The sequence below is a fragment of the Gadus macrocephalus genome, chromosome 4, assembly GCF_031168955.1.
Source record: "Gadus macrocephalus chromosome 4, ASM3116895v1".
Taxonomy (NCBI): Eukaryota; Metazoa; Chordata; class Actinopteri; order Gadiformes; family Gadidae; genus Gadus; species Gadus macrocephalus.
The window spans coordinates 28,062,190-28,075,079 of record NC_082385.1 but is presented as its reverse complement, the minus strand read 5'-3'; the positions used below and the strand labels follow the sequence as shown (position 1 = coordinate 28,075,079).

The window sequence follows — 12,890 nt, the reverse complement described above, 5'->3', positions numbered from 1 at the left end:
CATTGTGTATTTGTACACGTGAGAGAAACTCTTTATATGCATGCAACATTGACACAGAGGGTTTAAAATGTGTACTGCTGACAAAGATTCACAGTTTTGGAGAGGGACGTCACCTCCAGCACCCTCCTCCCTAGACTCAAAGCTCAAGTGGTTGGCCAGGTTAAGGACACTCAACGAGGACCAGCGCAAAGTGACCTGATCACAACATGACTTGCGAGACGAGCGCAAGTTTTATTCTGACACAACTTTTTTTTTAGCAGGGCGCTGGTCATGATGCTTTTCCAAAGAGGACCAGGCTTTTTAGTGCAGGTAGAATCAAGTACATTCTCAGTTGATCATGGTTGTTTTCTTGCATAAATGCTATGTGTATTACTAACCTACGGCGGGCATGCCTCCACCAATATCCTCTTCAACCTTGATTGAAATGGTGTCTGGGGTCTGCTGCTTTCCACATAAAGAAGGAAACAAACACAAGACATATTCTTTCATTTTCACAGAATAGTTGTCAATCCCCACTACTGACAGATTAGGCGTTTTTACACTGCCAAGCTGGTTCGGTCGCGGCTTGGCACGCCCTGCAATTTCAATGTCTTGCCTGTGTATTTGTTTTTTGTGGATTCGAGACCCTCGCATGCGAGAATGAGTTCACATCCGAGTGTAGTTTAAAACGCGATTAACTATTTACAAGTGCAAAAATGCCAAAATATTCTTTATTCTGCTAACCACCAGTTCCTCGCTGTGACTGGACATGTGGGAGGAGCCAGGGGCGACCACCGCCAGAATCTCTGAGGTGGCGCCACGCTGAGTGCTACGGTGTCCAAAGGCATCGCAGTCTTCTGCAGAGGGAGAAAAAAAGGAAAAAGTAATTGTTTTGATACATTATTTGCATAAAGGGAGGCATTGTGTATTTGTACAAGTTAAAGAAACTCTTTAAATGTCTGCAACATTAACACAGAGGGTTTAAAATGTGTAATGCTTGCTGACAAAGATTCACAGTTTTGGAGAGGGACGTCACCTCCAGCACCCTCCTCCCTAGACTCAAAGCTCAAGTGGTTGGCCAGGTTAAGGACAACCACGAAGTGGTTGGCCAGGTCAAGGACAACACAAACACCAGCGCAAAATGACCTGATCACAATATAAAATGCGAGGCAAGAGCAATAATTCTATTTCGACAGTAAAAAGCAACAACGTGTCCTTCCCTCCAAGACAGTGCTTTCAAACCCGCGGCCCGCCGGACGATATTTTGTGGCCCCCTACATGACATCAAAGTTTAGTCACTTTTTCTTTTTTTTGCTGAGTCGCTGAGCTTGCCCAGGGGCCTCATTTATAAAGCTTGCTGCGCACAAAAACCTGGCATAAGACGGAGGTGAAATGTGCGTAAGCCAATGGTATGGCTTCTCCCAAGTGTGTGTGCGCTAGTGTTGGCTCGTTCGTTCTCGAACCGGTTCGAATGACCGAGCCTTTAGGACGAACGAACTGAACCGGTTCGTCTCTCTCGTTCGTTCAGAAACTCGACTGAACTGGGAGGAGTCGTCACGAATCGTATGTTCGTTCAGCCCGGTTTCCGGTAGCGGTAGATCGTATCATGGAATGGACCCCATTGCACGGTTCTCAGCTGAGTCAGTCAGACTCAGTGGAGTTAGTGCTACCGGAAACTCGACTGAACGAAGGAACGAAGGAACGATTCGCGAACGACTCCTCGTGGCGAACTGAATCATGCGAACTGGGTCACGGAAACGAATCATTGAATCCACCATTAGTGTGCGCTGGAGATACGCCCTTCTCTCCTGTGTGACTCCTCTGATGTATTTCGAGCTTACTGAAGCATCTGAAATGAACCGCTTAGCAACCGAGTTCCTCAAGTTGTGGAGCTTCATATCCCTGAGCATTAAATGTGCGTCAGTTTTTCTCACTGCAAACGTTGGTAGGCTATTTATAGAAAATGTCTATGTTTTGACATGTTTGATTGCATTTTATAACTGCATTGGCCTGGATACGTCGGTAGGTGTGTGTGTGTGTGTGTGTGTGTGTGTGTGTGTGTGTGTGCGCTTGTCTCCCTGTGTGTCCAGTGGGAGAGGAAATATCGACGGTGTGAAAGAGTGTTTTGTATCAAGTTGAGGCAGACACATAATAATTGAAATTTATACATCATGAGATAAAAATCATGTGATACATTTAGGAAATTATTACATGCATCTCTCAAAAATATTCGACCCTGGAAGTTTAAACGAATCAGTTTCTCTGCCGCAATCATCTGCGCGTCTAGGATGTGCTCCAGACAAACTTTTTCCTTGGGTGAACTGGTGCGCCTAAATTTTAAATTTGGGGGCACCAGCTCGTATTTATGGTGCACCCAAGTTGTTAGTTGTTGAGAGGGGGGGGGGGGGGGGGGGTGACAGCGTCTGGGCCCCCGGGCAGCTGCACCGGTTGCACCGTCGATATTTACGCCACTGATTAATAATATTTTGACCATTGAATAAATGCCTTCAGTAAGACCTGGGGGGGTACCACGAACCTCGCTGAACATACCCGGCAGTAACAAAAGTGTCCGTTATGTCCGTCCGTGATGTGTCCTGAAACATCTCTGGACCAGCGGCGACATAATGGGCGTCTTATCACAATTTGGCATTGTGAATTTGATTTTAATGAAACCACAGCAGGAAAGGCTTTTCTCTGCCTGCTCCTTCAATTAAGAAGGAGGACAGCACAGCTACGTCCGATCTGTATATTTACCCCCACCGCCACCGCAAACAAGAGGAATTTAAATGCGAGTCCGCAGCCAAGACTGGTGCGAGAGAGTGGTCTCCCTTAAGAAGTATTTTAATGTTCAGCCTGCAAAAGTACTAGTAGTAGCCTACTCATCTAGTTATCTCGGACGCACGCGGACACTACGATACGCGAACACGTAATTAATAAACACCCATGTCCCGTCGCTTAGCAACCGGACACGCTTATCGGACTACTTACGAACAAAGACGTGAATCAGGCAATAAATCCACTTTCCTTGACAGAGGTCAAGTTCGGTGTGCATAAAAGTACCAACGGAGCTCAGTGGACCAATTGCGAACTACTGCATATTTGTACTTTATTGTGGAATACTTGATGCGGCCCAGCCTCACCCAAACTCTACCTCCAGCGGCCCCCAGGTAAATTGAGTTTGAGACCCCTGCTCTAAGCTGATCAGCTAACATTCATGTATAATGAATTCATTGATGTTTGAGAATGATAAACCAGCTCATGTGGCATCTGTCAAACCCTTCTGGGCTCTTGGCTGATTCCATCTTCGAAATGCAACTCCCAAGTGTAACTTGTGTTTTAGCAGGGCTCTGGTCCTGATGCTTTTCCAAAGAGGACCAGGCTTTTTAGCGCAGGTAGAATCAAGTACATTCTCAGTTTATCAAGGTTGTTTTCTTGCATTGATGCAATGTGTATTACTAACCTGTGCCGGGCAGGCCTCCACCAATATCCTCTTCAAGCTTGATTGAAATGGTGTCTGGGGTCTGCTGCTTTCCACATAAAGAAAGAAACACACACAAGATATATTCTTTCATTTTCACAGAATAGTTGTCAATCCCCACTACCGACAGATTAGGCGTTTTCATACTGCCAAGCTGGTTCTGTCATGGCTTGGCACGCCCTGCAATTTCAATGTCTTGCCTGCGTATTTTTTTTTTGGATTCAAGACCCTCGCATGCAAGAATGAGTTCACATCTGAGTGTAGGCTAAAACGCGATTAACTATTTACAAGTGCAAAAATGGAAACATATTCTTTATTTTGCTAACCACCAATTCCTCGCAGCGACTGGACCAGTGGGAGGAGCCAGGGGCGTCCACACCCAGAATCTCTGAGGTGGCGCCACACTGAGTGCTACGGTCTCCAAAGCCATCGCAGTCTTCTGCAGACGGAGAAAAAAAGGAAAAATTAATTGTTTTGGTACATTATTTGCATAAAGGGAGGCATTGTGTATTTGTACACGCGAGAGAAACTCTTTAAATGTATGTAACATTGACACAGAGGGTTTAAAATGTGTACTGCTGACAAAGATTCACAGTTTTGGAGAGGGACGTCACCTCCAGCACCCTCCTCCCTAGACTCAAAGCTCAAGTGGTTGGCCAGGTTAAGGACACTCGACGAACACCAGCGCAAAGTGATCTGATCACAACATGACATGCGAAGCGCAATAACTCTATATCGACACTAAAAAGCAACAACGTCTCCTTCCCTCTAAGCTGATCAGCTAACATTCATGCATTATGAATTCATTGATGTTTGAGAATGATAAACCAGCTCATGTGGCATCTGTCTTGAAACCCTTCTGGGCTCTTGACTGATTCCATCTTTGAAATGCAACTCCCAAGTTTGACTCGTGTTTTAGCAGGGCGCTGGTCATGATGCTTTTCAAAAGAGGACTAGGCTTATTAGCGCAGGTAGAATCAAGTACATTCTCAGTTGATCATGGTTGTTTTCTTGCATAGATGCAATGTGTATTACTAACCTGTGCCGGGCATGCCTCCACCAATATCCTCTTCAACCTTGATTGAAATGGTGTCTGGGGTCTGCTGCTTTACACATAAAGAAGGAAACAAACACAAGACATTCTTTCATTTTCACAGAATAGTTGTCAATCCCCACTACTGACAGATTAGGCGTTTTTACACTGCCAAGCTGGTTCGGTCGCGGCTTGGCACGCCCTGCAATTTCAATGTCTTGCCTGTGTATTTTTTTTTGTGGATTCAAGTAAACACCTTCATTTTTAAAATGGGGCTGCAAAGACTTTAAAGGTCCCATGACATGAAAATCTCACTTTGGGAGGTTTTCTAACATAAATATGAGTTCCCCTAGCCTGCCTATGGTCCCCCAGTGGCTAAAACTTGCGTTTGGTGTAAAACTAGCACTAGCTGTTCTGCTCGCCTTTGAAAAAACGGAGGCTCAAGCGCGCTGATTTGGAATGTCTGTGCTCATGACGTCATCAGGAATCTCAGCTCCTCCCCTTACTCTGCCTGGCCCGCCCAGAGACGTTGGCCCGCCAATGAGACTCGACCGTGCGAGCGCCACATGTGTGTGTGTGAATACACACACTGTAACGCAAGTGTTTCTTGTCGGTTCTTTGACGTGTCTTGTATTTCCACAACGAGACTGTCGTGGGGGTTATCTGAGCCATGGTTGAGAAGGAATTGGGGGAAAGGAACTTTGGTTTGACTCGCTGAAGTACATGAACTGCGACATGCCGCCGGTTGCCGCGAGGCACCATCGCCCGGCAGCGGGCAGCCGGCAGCAGGCAGCGTGCGGTTCAGTCGACTTCAGGTTGATGTGAAAGTGGAAGAACCAGAGATGTCGCAGAACCTGACAAAGTCGTTTGTGATTCATAATATCGTCTGGAGGCGCACACAATATGTTATATGATATAGATATTATATGATATTATTTAGATATAGAGCTCCAGGACTGTAACGCAAGTGTTGTACACTTTCTTGTTACTTGGATAACCGTTCTGCTGTTGGTGTGATGGCGCATAACACGTCGGACTCTCGTCTCTGGTATTTCTACAACGAGACTCGTATTGGGGGTAAAGGGATCTTTGCCGGGCAGCGCTTATGCACCTCCGCCTCCGGCGGTGGTCCCTCAGCGGGGCTCAAGCGGGAGACATTCGCCGCCAACAATCCCTTTCTCCTCCATGTCGTGGTTCATGTTCTTGAGGGAGTCAAAGCCAAAGTTCCTTCCCCCCAATTCATTCTCAACCTTGGCTGAGATAACCCCCAATACGAGTCTCGTTGTAGAAATACCAGATACGAGAGTCCGACGTGTTATGCGCCATCACACCAACAGCAGAACGGTTATCCAAATAACAAGGAAGTGTACAACACTTGCGGAACAGTCCTGGAGCTCTATATCTAAATAATATCATATAATACATAGATATCTATATCATACAACATATTGTGTGCGCCTCCAGACGATATTATGAATCACAAACGACTTTGTCGGGTTCTGCGACGTCTCTGGTTCTTCCACTTTCACATCAACCTGTCGACTGAACCGCGCGCTGCCTGCTGCCGGCAGCCCGCTGCCGGGCTATGGTGCCTCGCGGCAACCGGCGGCATGTCGCAGTTCATGTACTTCAGCGAGTCAAACCAAAGTTCCTTGCCCCCAATTCCTTCTCAACCATGGCTCAGATAACCCCCACGACAGTCTCGTTGTGGAAATACAAGACACGTCAAAGAACCGACAACAAACACTTGCGTTACAGTGTGTGTATTCACATTGATGTGGACGTTGAAGAACCAGGAACGTCTGAGAACCCAACGCGGTCGTTTGGAATTCATAATATCGGCTCACACAGCTTTTGGCCGTGATAAATATATGATATAGATATCTGTGTAGGCTATATGATAATATTTAGATATAGAGCTCCAGGACTCCCGTGTGTTCTAGAATATTTACAGAACACGGCTAAAGGCTGTGTGCGCCTCGCCATTGCGATACATCCACTGTAAACAGAGCGCATGGTGGCTGCAAGCTGCTCAGGGCCACACCCCCACCCTCCTCCTTGACACGCCCCCCGAAACAGCGCATTTGGGGGAAGCTCAATGTGCGACTGGCTCGGAGTGGCTGTAACTCTGCACCACGGCTGAATTTAGGGAACGTCTTTGAATACTGTGTTAGTTGCCCACTAATACCTATATTAAAGAATACATAAAATAGCATGTCATGGGACCTTTAAGGATAGCTGTGTGCCTACAGTATGCGTTTCCAGGTGCTCCGTCTGGCAGGCAACATCCCTGAGAGAAGCTGCTGAATGTAAGCACTTGATGAGCTGGCCTGCTTAGAGAGAACAAAGTAAAATCAGTACTAGATTTTTTATATTGTATATAGTCCAGCAGCAAGTTGTAAGAAGATATAAGATAAGCATGTTTAGTGAATTACATTAGCCTAATACTAAAATTAGTTATATGAAATGATATTACATCATTGATTTGATATTTTAAAGTTCATCAACTCAATACCGTGACATCAAGCTCTGCAGAAATCTGCTAATAACCCTTTGATTTGATTTGTGAAGGGGAAAACATGCCTATAATAGTGTGTTCCAGGTACACTTTTTTGCCCGTAAATAACCAGCTATAACTGGGAGTACAAGAGGGTAGAAGCGGGCGAAAACACGGGTTCCCAGGAACGCCCCATATGTATTTAGGATGAGTTTAACAGGTCAATCTCCTCATCAGTAAAACGCTAGAACTACTGCGGTCCAGTGGCCGGTAAAATACAGTTGTATTCTTTTGTTGTATGGTGAGCAGACTTTGTTAAACATTTTATTCCCTTGGTATCCAAGCAGTAGAGATCAGTGCCTGTACCCCCTTTGTTGAATTGTGCCCATTCTCGTATGATGCCCCTTGCTTGCTGAGGTGCACACTCGAGTTACAGTGCGTGTATTTATAGTTATGAATGGGCGGAAATGTATTAGCCCGCTGTCCTTTCTTTAATAGGTCCATGGTATTTACAGACATAACTGATGCTATCTACCGTTACATTAGCGACAGTAGCTTGGCTGTTAGCTGTGGCGCTAACGCTAAAGCAACTTTATAATGCTAACAAGGTAACCATATACAGTACAGCAACACAATGATATGGCGTTAGTTAACTTACTTTTTCGAGGTTTTGTACATCCAAACACTGAGCAACTGCGATGATTCGTTCTTCTTCTTCTTCTTCTTCTTCTTCTACTTCTTCTTCTTCTTCTTCTTCTTTTGAGTTTATTTGGCGGTTGGCAAACCAAAATGGGGCATTACCGCCACCTACTGTTTGTTTTAGAGCTTCGATGGAGGTTATACGTTATAAACTATGCAAAAACAACAACAAACAAAAGTAAATAAACAAAATCATATAGATAAAAAACCACAGATTAAATTATAATCTGTCAAATAAACCTGTTGCTTTTAGATAACTCAATACATGTTTCCATGCTGGTGGTCTCAGTGAGGAAAAGGAGAGTAAACCCTCTAAGGTCAAGCTTGTTTGACGCAAAGCTTTAACATTTTTCAACAGCTCCCTTCTCTCCAAATTGTACGCTTCACATTGTGGTAAAACATGCTCCACTGTTTCTCTTCCATTACATTTTGGGCAGACCCCTGTTTCATGTTTGCCTATGATGTTCAGACTGTGGTTAAGACATGTGTGCCCTATGCGTAGTCTTGTGATGATAACCTCACATCTTCGGTTCCAGCAGCCCTGTCTCCTTGTTACCACCTGCCTCTGGATTCTATGCAGGAACCGACCCTTATTTTCCCTATCCCATTGTTCTTGCCACACCTTGTTGATTTCAGATTTAATTATTGTTTTAACTTCAGATTTACTTAATGGAACACCCAGCTGTATATCCTGTTTCAGTGCCTTTTTTGCCAACATGTCGACAACCTCATTGCCTTCTACTTCAGCATGGGATGGGACCCATAAAAAGCCCACCGTTATTTGCATCCTTTCTATTTTAAACAAACTCTGAAGAACCTCATAAACTAGATCAGGCCTACAGGTAGATTTGCCATTTGAAATGCTGACTAGAGCTGCCATTGAGTCTGAGCAAATGATGCATCTACTTGACCTTCCCTCTTCTATCCACCAGAGAGCCAATAAAATGGCTAACAGCTCCACTGTGAATACTGCTAAATGATCTGACGTTCTTTTGATAATTGATACATTAAACTGTGGTATGTGTACTGCAGCCCCTGTCCTACCTGTGTCTGGATCTTTTGACCCGTCTGTAAAAATTTGAATTGACCCGTTATACTTATCACATATATACTGTTGTATCTAACTATTCATCCCTCCAAATTCATTACATTGTTTTGATTTCTTAATAATTTCAAGATCTACAGTAGGCATGGGGAAAAGCCACGGGGGAGTTGCTGGTAGTGGTACTGTACAGCTATGTGTTAAATTGGATATCCCTAACTCCCTGGCAGTGCTATCTCCTACCCATCCAAAACTATTTAGCTTTGTGCGCCCATGCTCCCAGCATGGCTCTAGAACTGATTTGGTTGGATGATCTTGTTTGTGCCCTTGCAAATTAGTCCAGTATACCATGGACAACTGCCTACGCCTCAAATATAATGGTAACTCTCCAACCTCCACCTGTAGAGCTGCAACTGATGAAGTCTTGAATGCCCCACAACACAGCCGGATGGCCTGTGCCTGTATTACATCACATTTGGTAAGATGTGACTTTGCAGCTGAACCATATGCAATACACGCATAGTCTAATGCAGATCTAATTATGGCAATGTACATTTGCTTAAGAGATTTCATACTGGCGCCCCAGCTACTTCCAGCTAAGCACCTCATTAGGTTGCATCACTCCTCTCTGGATATGCTCTCCAAAGGTCAGCTTACTATCCATCCAGACTCCCAGAAACCGAATAACTTGTACTTGCTTTACCATTTGTCCATAGAGTACGATTCGTAAGATTGGATTTTCCCTCTTCCTGGAAAAGCATATCACTTGAGTCTTCTCAACTGAGAAACGGAAGCCCCACTTATTACCCCATTTCTCTACTGTGCTTACAGCTGCCTGTAGCTTCTTTTCAGCAAACGTACCATTACGGCCTTTAACCCACAACGCCCCATCATCTGCATACAGAGACCTTCCAAGACTAGCATCAACCTCTGAGAAAATGTCATTAATCATAACACTAAAGAGTAATGGACTGCACACACTTGTGGAACTCCATTCTCTGTAGGATAGACCCTAGAATGGGTTGCCCCCACCCTCACTTCCATAGTTCTATCCTTAAGGAAATCCAATACCCAATTAAACATCCTCCCACCTATTCCCATGCTTTCAAGCTTAATAAGGAGACCATCCCGCCACAACATGTCATACGCCTTTTCAACATCAAAAAGGATGGCGTCTACCATCTCCTTATTTGCCTGGGCCTTTCTAACTATATTCTCCAAACACAGCACAGGGTCCATGGTCGTCCTCCCTCTACGGAAACCACTCTGACTTGGACTAATCATGCTCCTGCTTTCTACTATGTAGGTTAATCTATCCGTAACCATATGCTCCATTACCTTACACATTTTAGAGGTCAGGGCTATTGGCCTATAGCTAGTCACTTCACTCTTATCTTTTCCTGGTTTCCCAATTGGGATAACCACAGAGTGTTTCCATGCCAATGGTAGTGTCCCTGATTCCCAAACCCTATTGAAAAGCTGCAGGATCACCATCTGTGCTTGAGGAGTTAAATTGACCACCATTTTATAACATATCTCATCCTTACCAGGGGATGTATTTCTAACACCTGCTAAAGCTCGTTTCAACTCAAACAAGGAAAAACAAACATTTGATGCCTCTGCGGTGTCATTCTTTTTCCTTACTGTGTTGGGATGTACCCTAATCACTTCATCCCTACCTGCTCTTGCCTCCTGGGTCAGATTAGCAGAGCTATGTATTTTAGCGAATGATTTAGCCAAAGCTTCTGCCTTGTCTTTGTTTGTCACCATGATTTCACCATTATACCTAATTGCTGGTAGGGCATATTCCCTCCTGATACCACCCATCCTTCGCTTCTTCTTCTTGGGGTTTTACGGCGGTTGGCATTCACAACTTGGTGCATTACCGCCCTCTTCTGATCTAGTTAATGAATCAAAACAAAAAAAAAATATCCAAACACTCACTCATTCACACCTTCTTTCTACTCTATATCCTATCATATAACCCTGTTTCTCTCAAAAAGCCAAACAATACTTATATACAATTCCTCTTCATTAATCTTAAAATATTTTCCAAAGTAAACTCCTGCATACCCAATTCTCTCAATTGATTTTTCATACTTTCCCTCTCCATCCCATAACCACTACAGTTCATTAAAACATGTTCCACTGTCTCCTCTACCTGGCACCCCTCACATAATCCGGTGGGGTGTTTTCCTATCAAATTCATTGTTTTATTTAGTGCACTGTGCCCCAACCTTAACCTTATCAAAATGTGTTCATCCTTCCTCTGACCACTATACCTTATTTTAACATTAACACTTTATTGAATATTATATAAATATCTCCCTTTCTCCTCACTGTCCCATTTGTCTTGCCACATTTTGTTAACTTTTTCCCATATCAGGCTTTTAACTACTGCCTTACTTAAACTGATAATCATTTATACTTTTTCCTTCTCCAATGCCTTCTTCGCCATCTTATCGGCTTTCTCATTTCCCTTCACCCCTACATGAGCTGGAACCCATAAAAAATGTATTTGCCTCCCCTGCTGAACGATTCTCGTAATTGACTGTAGAACTTCATATAACAAACCTTGGCGACTACTTGAATAAAACAACCTCATACTTGCCAAAACAGATGCTGAATCTGTGAAGATCACAATTGTTTCCACTGTACTTGATTCCACCCATTTTAATGCGACCAGCACCCCCAACATCTCCACTGTATAAACGCTCAAATTATCCGATTTTCTTCCATTAAATTCAATTCTTTTTGATGGAACAACTACTCCAAACCCTGTCACTCCTGTCTCAGGTTGTTTGGCACCATCTGTAAAAACATGAACATACTCACTGTGCTCTATAAGAAGATGAATATTAAAAACACTAGCCAGGTCTATGTGTTCTCTCTCTCTCTTCTTTATATCCAACACAAACCAGTCCACCTCTGGCCACACCATCCTCCATGGCGGCATTAATGGATATACCACTGTTGGACTAAGCTTCAATTCACCCACACCAAACTCTTTCGCTATATCATTCCGACCAAAATGATTCCTCTCACACTTCCCATAAACCCAGCACTCTTTCAACACTCCTTCTGTGGGGTGAGACTCACTCTGCCCTCGCAGATTAGCCCAATAGTTCCCCATCAATTGTTTCCTCCTCAACTCCAGCGGAATTTCCCCCATTTCTACCTGCAGAGCAGGCACTGGTGATGATTTAAAAGCCCCACTGCATACCCTTAATGCCTTGGCCTGAATCACGTCCTGCTTTCTCAAGAGAGACACTGCGGCTGACCCAAACACTATACACCCATAATCAAACACAGATCTAATCATAGCTACATATATAGTCTTTAAAGCTGAACAGCTCGCTCCCCAATCCCTACCAGTCAAACATCTCATCACATTTATTACCTTTTTGCATTTATCCTCTATCTTCCTAATATGGTCTGCCCATGTTACCCTATAATCAAAAATAACTCCCAAATATTTAAATTAGCCAACTCTCTCCAACTCTTTCCCATACATCCTCAATTTCATCCCATCCTCAATTCTTTTCCTATAGTGAAAAATACAGTTTGAGTTTTCTCGACTGAAAAACTGCACCCCCAGTCAAATCCTCTGTCACCCCATCAATTGCAGACTGGACTTTACTAATAATATGCATCACATTTCTTCCCCTTTTCCACAAAGCCCCATCGTCTGCAAACAGAGAACTTCCTATATCTGGAGGCGTAACTTCTTCTTCTTTTATTTAGGCAGCCTTGACACAGCTATGGCGTATTACTGCCCCCCACTGTTTGTTATTTCCCCCTAAACTTTAAATCCTTTTATATACTCCAATGATGTGAAGGTAGTCCATCAATTTCTTTGTTTTATCCACTGAAGCCAGATTTAAAAGGGTGTGCATACTAAAAACTAATTCTCCAGCTGTTCCAAGCCTCCGGTACAGAGTCCTCCTTTTCCTGGAATAGCGCCCACACTGGAGAAGTACATGTTTTACAGTCTCTCTTTCTCCACACTCACACCTGCCATCTGGGTGTTTGCCAATCAGAGCCAGCCCACTCCTCAGCCCAGTGTCCAAGCCTCAGTCTTGTGATTGCTACATCATCTTTTCTTATGCACCTAAAAGTGCACCTATCTTTATTTACATTTTCCTGTATTGAACAGTACGCC

General features: G+C 44.0%; 1 protein-coding gene across 3 annotated transcripts in view; it reads right to left on the bottom strand.

The window, feature by feature from the left end:
• Window positions 1-12,568, bottom strand: part of LOC132455272 (uncharacterized) — a 180,971-nt gene extending 168,403 nt beyond the window's left edge. The window contains exons 1-4 of one of the 3 annotated variants that reach the window (XR_009525147.1): window positions 7,646-12,568; window positions 6,741-6,823; window positions 3,440-3,896; window positions 724-836 (exon numbers count right to left, since the gene is read on the bottom strand). The gene's annotated coding sequence lies outside the window, so the exon portion shown is untranslated. Of the gene's footprint in view, window positions 1-377; window positions 837-3,439; window positions 3,897-4,496; window positions 4,775-6,716; window positions 6,824-7,645 lie in introns of all 3 variants that reach the window. The other 2 variants (XR_009525148.1, XR_009525149.1) reach the window with 2 other exon arrangements.
• Between the last annotated feature and the right edge of the window lie 322 nt (window positions 12,569-12,890).